Source organism: Amphibalanus amphitrite, unplaced genomic scaffold (assembly GCF_019059575.1).
Source record: "Amphibalanus amphitrite isolate SeventyFive unplaced genomic scaffold, NRLGWU_Aamphi_draft 001908F_arrow, whole genome shotgun sequence".
NCBI lineage: Eukaryota > Metazoa > Arthropoda > Thecostraca > Balanomorpha > Balanidae > Amphibalanus > Amphibalanus amphitrite.
The window spans coordinates 63800-75039 of NW_024883401.1; positions in this window are offsets into that span (position 1 = coordinate 63800).

The following is an 11240-nucleotide window of genomic DNA, read 5'->3' on the forward strand; positions in this document are numbered from 1 at the left end:
TTAAGTTGGCGACGACCGATAAAAGTCTTTATACGCCGTTGGCGCATAAATTGCCATTTATCCGTCGCCGCCCTCGCGCTTGCAAAAAACATTGTCATAGTGTGTAACGGGGCTGTATTTTGTCCGTTTTTTGGAGAGGTGGAACAACCCAACCACCCCCCGGCCCACCTGTCGCCGCGCAGGCGGCCGGGGTTCGCAGTCCGGGCTGGGCGACGTCAGTGCGAACTTGAGCCGAGCTGCAGCAGGGACCCACACCGGCGGAGGTACCGCCGCAAGGCAGATGAAGACCAGCGCCAATGACGGCGACACCGAGCGCCCGCGGCCGGGACCATATTCTGTCCCGCCGTGTCGGGGCTCGCCACCCGTGATGAGGCATCGAACTTTTGGATTGATTGTGTAAGAGCAAGTATTGCAGATCCGTACATCTCCTGCCAGGAGAGCCCACGGCCAGCGGATACACCGGCTCCGCCGTGGTGAGCTCCGCGTAAGACACGCTGAGAGTAAAAGCTGGCGACACCAAGCGCGCGCGGCCGGGACCAATTCCGACGCACCGCGGCGGGGCCCGCGACCCGTGATGCGGTATCGAACGTCTGGATGAATTGTGCGACAGCAAAGCTCGCAGGTTGCTCGCGTCATACCACGAGAACCCCCGGCCGGAAGACACAACGATCCTAAGACGTCTGAGAGTAATGACTGAGCACCCGCGGCCGGGACCGTGCCATCCCGCCGTGTCGGGGCCCGCAGACCGTGATAGGATGTCGTATATGAGCCGCGCGCCAGGTGGAGCAGTGAGACAGTTTGATGCCGGAGTCGGGCCAGCCGGAGTGATGCCGGAGTTGGGATGCCGGAGTATCACCTAGCGGGAGCCGGAAGAGACGATCACAATCGTGTAACGCGACTCCAAGGCATGTCATGGCAGGCCTGTACTGGGCACCAGGGTACGCTCCGAGCGTTACAAACATTCTGAGAGCGAGACAGAAATCCTCTACCATCATCGCGGAATAAACCAATTAATAAGAAACAAGGAGCTCAAAACAGAACTGATTGGTCAAGTGTCACATAAAAAGCGGGCGATTTAGATGAGGATGTCGGTAAGCGACCGCAGAGGGCGAGCTGTTAGTATTGCCTACGACGCTCAACGAAGATGAAACCGTGCCATCCAAATTATTGGATGGCAACCGAGTCGCCCACAGAAAGAGGAATCGGCTGGAAAGAACGACGGTGTCGTGTCGCGGTATGGAAGTCAAAGAGGTGGTGTGGCGATCAGAGAGGAGGTAGGTAGCGGGGCCAGCATAGGCACAGTGTGCATCTCCGGCAGCGGCAGCTGCTCCGTAGGGGGCGGCAACGGCAGCGGTAGCATGACACGATGAGGTAGCGCTTGTCGCTGCATCGCAATGTCCGCCATCCAGCAGCACCCGCCGACCTCCTCGTGGACCAGGTGACGCCGGCTGTTTACCCGCGCGCTGAGCACCGTTTGGGTAGGCACCGTATCCGTAGTGGGAGGCGGCTGAGGCAATTGCCGAAGCTGCGCCCCGCTCCGTGCAGCAGTACCCCGCAACCAGCCCCGTCCGTGAATTGTGACCAAGCGCGGCGGGGCCGGCCTGAGCCCGCCGTCGACGCAGACCGGTAGAGGGTTTCTCGGCATGCCCGATGTGCCATGAAACAAAGGTACACATAAACGTCAGTGAAGACAACTGCATGATACACAGCGATAGGTATTTCCCGCGGTGCCATCATCGCCGCCAGGGGCACTAGCGAAGGAAATACTTTGAGAAATGCAGTGAGGGCGGTACGACACTAGGAACTCGTGGGAGCATCGTAAACCGACATACTATGCCAAAAGCAGAATGAATAAAAGCACATTATCATGTGAGGTGGACAGATGCAGGGTGGTCGTTTGGAATAGATGTAAAGGCAATTGGAAACATCAGCCCTGTTTGAAGCGAACAGGGCAAAAGCAAAACCAAACGCACCCATCGAACCACACGGTGTGACATTGTATCTGTATCGCAGTCAGTCCTCAGCGTCAATAGCCGGCTAAGAGGAGATGCCCAAAGTACATATACTCCTTCGCGGACCGCCGACCAGCTGAGCTGGATCATGCTCACGGGCCACACCAAAGACAGTAACGCGCACGGCGGAAGCGGCAGCCAGTAACAGTGTTATATCGTACCAACGATAGGGGCCGGACCGACCACCCACGGCGTGATACTTATGAGCTGACCGCAGCCCCGCCGGTAAAAGCTGTTAGGATTTAGGAAGCCTTCACGCAAAAAGCCGATCGTGGTGTGAGAGAAGCTGACCGAGCTCGACCGGCAACACCTATTAGTGAATATGTGTCCGGAATTCGTAACTCGCCGCTAGAATTATTTTCGGTCGCAGTAAAGTTGACAATGTCTCCAACTTGCGAACAAAGCTCGGGTGGTTGTCCCCGCGCGGTATGTCCGATTTCCACACCCTTGTCCTCACATAGGTACAAGGTCCTACAGCGCCGAGAACCCGAGCAACTAGCAATCCTGTTCGTCGCTAATAGCGCTATCCCCGCGAGAAACAATCCAGGCAAGCTCACCTCCTCCATCTTCCCCGTCCGCGGCTGGAAACGGGCAAGCGGCGGTTCGGCTATCGCGCTGCAGCGCTGCTGAACAGCCTGCCACCTCACCTGTCGCAGCTGCCTCCCGCCGTGAGTGAATGTGCAAATGTTCTGAATGCTTAGATAAGCAACCGCGGATATGGATTCTGAGCAGTAATCGCCACGCACGTTGTATGTGGATCGCTCTGAAATGTAAATACGATGCAATACAATACAATACAATATCATCCGCACTGTATGGGCTTATCGCTGCCAACCGGGAGAGAAGAGCTCACCGCTGCTCCGCCGTAAATGTCGATTATCTCATCAGGACGGTAGACTCCATTGGAATGAATCTGTTCAGCTGCATGTATACGAATGAAGAAATAAAGAGTGAACACGCACGGTTAGCGGGATCCGAACATACGCAACCCGCCCCGGAAACTCGAAGGCGAGATCAAACCCCGCCATTCCGGAAGATATCAGGGCGGGAACAGCCTCCGCCATACCGGGAATATACCAGGGTGGGAACAGCCTCCACCATTCCGGGAATAGACCAGAGCGGGAACATTCTCCGCCATTCCGGGAAAATACCACGGCGGGGGGGCCACCTCCGCCAGTCCGGAAATATACCACGGCTGGCACAGCCTCCGCCAAGCCGGGAATATACCGCGGCGGGAACAGCCTCCGCCTATCCGGGAATATACCACGGCTGGCACAGCCTCCGCCATTCCGGGAATATACCGCGGCGGGAACAGCCTCCTCCAATCCGGGAATATACCAGGGCGGGAACAACTTCCGCCATTCCGGGAATATATCGGGGCGGGAACAGCCTCCGCCATTCCGGGAAGAAACCACGGCGGGGACAGCCTCCGCCATACCGGGAATATACCAGGGCGGGAACAGCCTCCGCCAGTCTGGGAATACACCACGGCGGGAACAGCCTCCGCCATTCCGGGAATATACCAGGGCGGGAACAAGCTCTGCCATTCCGGGAATACACCAGGGCGGGAACAGCCTCCGCCATCTTGGAAATATACCGTGGAGGGAACAGCCTCCGCCATGCCGGGAATAGACCAGAGCGGGAACATCCTCCGCCATCATGGAAAAATACCACGGCGGGGGCCACCTCCGCCGGTCCGGAAATATAACACTGCTGGCACACCCTCCGTCATTCCGGGAATATACCAGGTTAGGAGCAACCTCCGCCATTCAGGAAATATATCACGGCAGGAGATATCTCCGCCATTCCGGGAACTTACCGGATCGGGTACAGCCACCACCATAAGACAATAAAGTCTTACAAAACACGCAAGTTTGCGGCGAGATATCGACGCATCCAGCGTGCAACGCCGGGCCGCCCAGAAAGCAAAGCTATCGCCCCCCAACAGCAGCATGCTGAAACGAAAATGAAGAAAAGGCAAGGAGGGACGTAACCAACGGCATGTGGACGGAACGGAGCAGTGCCGTACCCGTTACTAGTCCGGGAACGTACGGCTAAACCCGGTAACTGCCATAATGAGAGTCGGTGCCAAACTCTTGGATGCCGGCCACCAATAAGCCACAGAGGCGACTGCAGGTACAACATCCGCAAGCCCGGCGGGTACCACGGCCGCCAGTTCTGTGGTTACAACGTCCACCAGCCCCCAGCGGGTACAACATCCGCAAGCCCCGCGGGTACAGCGTCCGCCAGTTCTGTGGGTACAACGTCCACCAGCCCCCAGCGGGTACAACATCCGCAAGCCCGGCGGGCACAACGTCCGCTAGTTCTGTGGGTACAACGTCCACCAGCCCCCAGCGGGTACCACATCCGCAAGCCCGGCGGGTACAACGTCAGCCAGTTCGGTGGGCACAACGTCCACCAGCCCCCGTGAGTCCACCCACCTCCGGTGACAGCAGGAAAATCATCTGCAGGCTTAAATAAAGAACACGTCGCGGGGGCCATGGCGGGTATAATGTCCGCCGGTAATTGGCCGGGAACAACTGCCGTTGGTATGGGCAGAAAGAGAGAAAGGAAAAACGTTTCTCGCCCCTCACGGTAATAACGTAATACACACCCTCACCCCATCCAAGCGAAATACGCAAGCGATCCTGTACCGGGAATCGAACCCGGGTCGCCCGGGTGAGAAGCGAGCGCTCTACACTTGAGCCACGACGCCCATACGACCCATACTCCCGGGGCGGGATGACGCTCTGCGACAACACTGGGTAGGGGAGGGGAGCGAAACAAAGAAGGGGGGACGCGGCCCTACCCAGGCCCGGGCCTGGGTCAGAGCAGCGTGCCTCGCACGTCATACACCGAATATGGGGGCAAAATGGAACTCGACGAGTATGCATGAACGGCCGGTGGCGACCGACGCCGTAGAGCGGTAAAATGGCGACAAAAAGCACGCAACCAGGGCCCAGGCGATGGTAAACCGAGACAACGCGTCTAGGTCTATACTGCCATCAGCAGAGAGTATGTCCCAGATATCGGAACGTAATCACCAACCTGGATGCCAGCAATGTTTCACAAGGCGTGCTGCCGCAGTGAGACTCCAGTAGAAGACTTAAAACCAATAACTACAGCGAACAACGACTTTTTTGCTGGCTCTGCGTCGCCTGTCGCTGCGTCAACTGCGGGTGCGGCGGCGCCGCCGCGCCGGCTCAGCCGCCGCAGGTTGACAAGCGCTTAAGTTGGCGACGACCGATAAAAGTCTTTATACGCCGTTGGCGCATAAATTGCCATTTCTCCAGCAATTACTTCATCGCAAAGAAAATTGTGTTTGATTTTGACATCTGTGCAAATAAGTGCCACAATGTATTGGTATTGGCACTTAAAACCTGTGACGTCACCGCCTTTTCCGAAGTTTCTGTATCTGTCGACTTGTTTTTTATTGAAACCTTGAAAAATAACAACGCCTCTTGGAACAGCGCCCATTGAGCGCCCATTCGTTCCGGTGCCACGAGGTGGAGAAATAAATTGATATGCCAAACAATTCTAATAGTCTTCTAATTCTTGTAGTATTTTTACTTTTGTATTTAAATGTATTTGGCCGTCCTAAATGTGACTGAAGAATGCAAGAGCCATGAACTTATCAATGGCAGGTGTCAAGTTCAAGTGTGCAACTCTCTAAAATTAATCATAGTATCAAAATGATAAATGATTAGCTCACTGCTGTTTCAACTCCATAATCAAGACATGCTCTGAGGAGTCCACAATCTATTGATGGTGACAACTAAGGAAGAGACGATGAATGTTCACCTTTTTATTTCTGAGCATCCAAGACGACTAACCTTGAGCCGTTAAACATTGATAATACCCTGTATGCTGAAGTGTGGGTGGCCTGAGGTCGACCATGCGTAGTAAAGAACTGTTGTTTGTGTAAACACCATGCATAGGCATTTTGAAATAAATTTCAGTGATGTAATGTATCATTCTTTGAACTGAGTTGCTGATGGCGGATGAAAGCGGAAGTGCTGCATGTTGAATCAGAAATGCTCTGTTGCGCTTTTAAGCTTATGTTAGATTTTATAGATGGTTTAGTTTTCCTGCAGATTTCATCTTAAAGCTGTCAATAGTGTTTTACCTTTGTTTCCTGGGAGCAGATCCAGCTACTAACATGAGCATGGGACTGGGCCTTTGTACCACAGTCGCTGCGCTGCTTGTCAAAACCTAGGTAATGAGCTTTGTTAGGCCATGCTATGCATTTTTTAAACCTTTAGAGTACTTTGTGATCATTGACACACATATTGCAATTTGCACCTGACAAACAGCAGCAAAATCACACCCCATCCTTACCTCTGTGCAGTGTCACCCAACAGACAACAGGGCTTCAAAACAGGCAGGTTCCGCATTCAAGTCGCTTCTTGCAACTATGTGACTAATGTTAGGACAATAGACGTGCTGTACAGAGAAGGTGTGTTCTGTGTAGCTCTTGAAAAATGAAGTCATGCCTAAAATTCAGTTTAGAATATTACAATTACAAATAACTTGGATAAAAGTTGCAAAACATGAACTCTGACTGGTCAGTTGAAATGTCTTTAGTCAGTGAACCACGCCTGGGCTGGAGGTGGTCAGTTCCCTGGCTTGCGCGACCTCGGGCAGGAGCTGTGGGACTTGTACATGGACAAATTGAATAGATGCTAGCCTAGATCATGTCGTGGCTGCAGTCCAAGACATGTTCACTAGTTGCCGTTGCTGCCGCCGCCTGCTGCTGCCCTGCGTGCCGGCTGGTAGCTCACTGCTGGTCTGTTTGCACGCCAGGCATCCTACTGGACGAGTGGGGTAGGTCGTAGATCTTTGAGAGTGAAACGTTTGGTCTAAATGTAGCTGAAACTCTTACAAATAATCTAATAAAAAGGCAAAATTTCAGAGGACTCCATTGGTGTCTCAGTGGTGACAAGCAGAACTTGATCAGAACTGTTATCATGCTGAATGCTGAAACTGAGAATAGGGCTGAGCTGGTGGGCTAGAATTTAATATGCATGCTTACAAGGTCCTCAGTTAATCCACAAATTTGTCAGACTTGCCTGTAGGCAAATTTATGCAGATGAAATGTTTCTGGCAGATAGCCCTGAGGCAAAATGTTATTCAAGCTTGTTCCGCAGCTTGTTGCGTTCCACATGAGCCACTAAATCAGAGTCACACAACTCTGCCAAATGTGCTGAAAGGCCACGATTTTTCCAATAGGTCGGTATATTTATTATTTTTCACAGACACAACAAAAATACAAATGCAGGTCACTACAATTCATTCTGATTCAATTACAATTGCTGGAATGTGTTTTGCAGACTTATTATATTGAATCTTGAACAGACTATATTTAATTACTTTGCTCATGGGCTCAGGCCAGTACTGCAGAGTATGGCTCGCAGGTTGCCAAGGAGCACAGGCCCAACTCCCAAGTCCAAAATTGACAAACCCTTCACACAGAGCCCGAAAATTCACACCAAAGCGGGCTGAGAGAACACAAAAAATGCACCAAACCCCAAAATGGCCAGTCAAAATCTGCACTGACCTCAAATCCCCACAATGCTACACATCTGCACCACAGCAAGCCAAATTTGCACCCCGCTACACTAAATCTGCACCACAGTCACACTAAACCAAATCCGCACCGCACCGCACCACACCTAAATCCGCACCAGACGAAGGAGTCCACACTGACAAAATCTAGACAAAATTGCCATACTTTGCAGTCTAGCTCATGGCTATATCCATTGTGATTCTTAGGTCTGATATTATTGAAGTTGAGCTCACTTCCATCATCCATGTGCCCAAGACATTGTGGGCAGCATCAATTATAATCAAACATCAAATATCTTGCTTTTGCTTATTTAGGAGCATTCTATAATCTTTTAAAAATGATAAATAAGGCCTTGTTGATATTCTTTAAAGTTTGCGACCTTATTCTTGACAAAGTTCAAGCTTCAATTTTCCAATTTTCATTTCAATCCTTTCCATGAATATTGAACATGTTACTAAAATACCAAGTTCCTGATATTTGATTTCATGCGAAATGTTTGTACTATTCGCGGCAGAAGTGTAACAAAACTTTGTGCCACCAATTTGGCAGCTAGGAAAAAAACTTTGCCCGAGGGGTGTTCACGGGCACCGCACACTGCTGCGTGCGCTGTGTGCGGTGCGTCCAGCAGGCGTGGGGGTAGGGGATGGGTAGGCGGCTCTGACGTCACGGCTGCGTGCGGTGGACGGTCCGCTGTGGCCAGTCCCGACCGGCCACAGCGATCGCTGTGTGCGGTGACGGAAGGCTGACGTAGGGACGCAGTGGGCGGAGCTTCGAGGCTGTGTGCGGTCCGACCGCACACAGGGCCCGTGAACAGCCCTCCGATAAAAAACAATCATATGACGTAATCGATCCAAAAGCTTTAAATTGGAATTTTTTAACAATTAGCCAACTATGGGCCGAATGTTTGCCAATTTCGTATAAAGGGGCCCCTAATATATGTCTTGCAACACAAGAACAGTATATCAAAGCAATTTTTTGAAGGTGGGACAGTCCCTTTAACTCGGCTCTTGGGCCACGTAGCGATACGGGAAAGGCGGCGTTCGAAAGAGCTTCAAAAATAAGGAAGAAATCACTACGGTCAATCTTTTGGTCACTTCACAGGGCAGGTCATCAGAGGCCAATGAAGGCCAAAACTCGCCGATTTGTAGGTCAGATTTCGACAATTTTCAACAAATCGACGCACAGCTCGGAAACTAATAAAACTACAGCGCCGCGGAAAAGCGCATTTGATATGTAAGCGCATTTGACATTTGATAAAAGCGCATATTAACGTTTTTTTCTGAGTAATCCTCTCAGATTTGAACTACCGTCAACGGTTTTGCCTGCAGGAAGCAAAAACTGTCAAAATACCTGATTTTTTTTTTCGGAAAGTTTTTCTGCAATAACTTCTGACTCAAACCTTGGACGAACTTTCTTTTACCAGCATCGTGTTCCTCTCGTCAAGACGCGTCGTATGAACTATCATTCGACCTTGAAAGGTCAAGTTGAAAATTAATCCTCAGGTCAATGTCATGACCTGACCGATAAGGGTTAAGTTGCAAATCAGTCGATCCGTATCGTCGAGCCAAACACATCTAAGGTGTTTTCATCGCTCTAGCATGCCTCTATAAAAGTTATTCGCGAAAAACTATCAGATACCATTGGTGGGTGACCTGAGATGACCTCAGGGGCATAAAAAGGGGTCACGGCCACGGGTGCCATTGTCATGTTCAGTGTGTTAAAGATACTACACCTATTTGCGTTGTTCGATGGCCAATCAGCAAAACCCATTCGTCCGATCAGCACACAGGTGGCGCCAGTAGACGCGTTTACATAGGGTTTGTTGCAAGCTTATATTTCCGTCCGTGATGTTGCAAAAGATGCCAATGGTGCTTAACAAGTTACAAAATTATCCCCTCTAAATATTTGAAGACCACTGCAACGAAATTATCGCCAAATTAACGAGCTAGAGCCTCGTCAAATATGCTATGTAAACCGGGTTAGTGAGAGGCATTCCGGCAAAACCTTCAGCATATGGGCGAAACGGAATGTGATCCCACTCCACAGTTCGTCAGCTGGTATAGCCTTCGCTATTCGCCAATAACTGATTGACTTCCGGCAAAACCTTTGACGATTTGGATAAATGCTTCGTCATTCGTTAATATCCCTTCGTCGTTCACCAAAACATCCCCATGCTAATTTCGGCATTCCTCATAGCATTTCGTCAAAACTAAAAACAGATCGCCCCTTTAAGAGAAGAATAAATATGACCACATTTATACAGTGCGGTGCGAGGCATAGGTGGCGAAACTCGTGGCCATTTATCCACATAAGAATCGGTAGTGTTCATGAGCGCCATAGGTACAATGTACATTAGGTACATTTATACATTTAGGTACATATAGATGGACGTAGCTGGCATGTTATCGGCTGATTGAAAAATGGAAAGGCAAGAGAGCTACAGGCCAGGGCCTCCTCTAAGGATTTTTCACTGGGTGGGCAGAATTTTCGCTACTCCCCTGCCCAAGGGCGAATCCAGCCACTATTTTGAGGTTCAACCAATTTCAAAACCTGTTACCGCGGGGGGGGGGGCGGGGGTGAGGCGAAATAAGCAGTGCCGTTATTGGAAAAAGATGATAGTTTGCAAAGTTAACTTTTGTCGTATGATTTATGGTTAGCGATGCTCGAGCGATTCGTTCCAGAGTTACATGTACAGCCCTCCGCAAACTGCGTGGTAGGTAGGTATTCTTATTCGGTATTCTTGCTATTTTGACAATGTACCAGTTTTTGTGACCTTGTGACCTGGCCTCGGGTCACTAGAACCTAAAACTCCAAGGCCAAGTGACAAACAGATGCTCCAAGTCGTGTCTTAACCCTCGCATGTGTGCGGCGTTTGCCAGCTTCTAATGTGTGTGGGGGGGGGTCGGTTGGACCCCCCCTTGCCGTTTGGCCCCTGATCAAGCTAGAGCTTCGCGGAAAAAACGAGCGTGTTGCCCGTGACGAGAGGAAGCCGATGATACCCAATTTTAAGGTCCTAGGTCATTGGTTGACCTTCCAGGTCAGGTCAATGACCCAAAGTCGGGAAAATCGGGACCTATTAGAAAGTCGTAAAGTGTGGCTGCTAAGGGTTTTTTTCGGGGTGCTGATCACGAATATCGTGTTAGTTTTGATCACAGATGATGTCTTTAAGCATTTAGACCAGGTCGGGTCAGGTCAGGTCAGGTCAACCAGTAGGGGTTGTGACGGGTGTTCGTAGTACCTGTCAACCGCCTCTGACAGCTTCGTAACATGTTACGAAGGCACCAAAACTACTTCGTAAATGTTCAAATGGTTGCTAAATTCGAATTCAGCTCCAAAAACTAGCCTAGAAACATGTAAAACTCGAAAAAGTGAACCGAGGTCACCCGAGGTCACCAAAGGTCAATGACCTGACCTGACCTTCAGGTGACCTTGACACCCACCCTTATGCATGGGAGCAACATCAAATCATATGTTTGAACGTTTGAAACCACGAAAAGCTTGCAAACGCGCGGCTAATGCGAGCCGACATACGCGGAATCGCGATTCCGGCCAAACATGGTCTCGGAAAAGAGGTCACAGGTCAAAGGTCATTTGGGTCAGGGTCATGAAATTTTCAGGGTAGGTGTAAAATTGATCAATGCGAGGGTACTGAAAGTTTCATT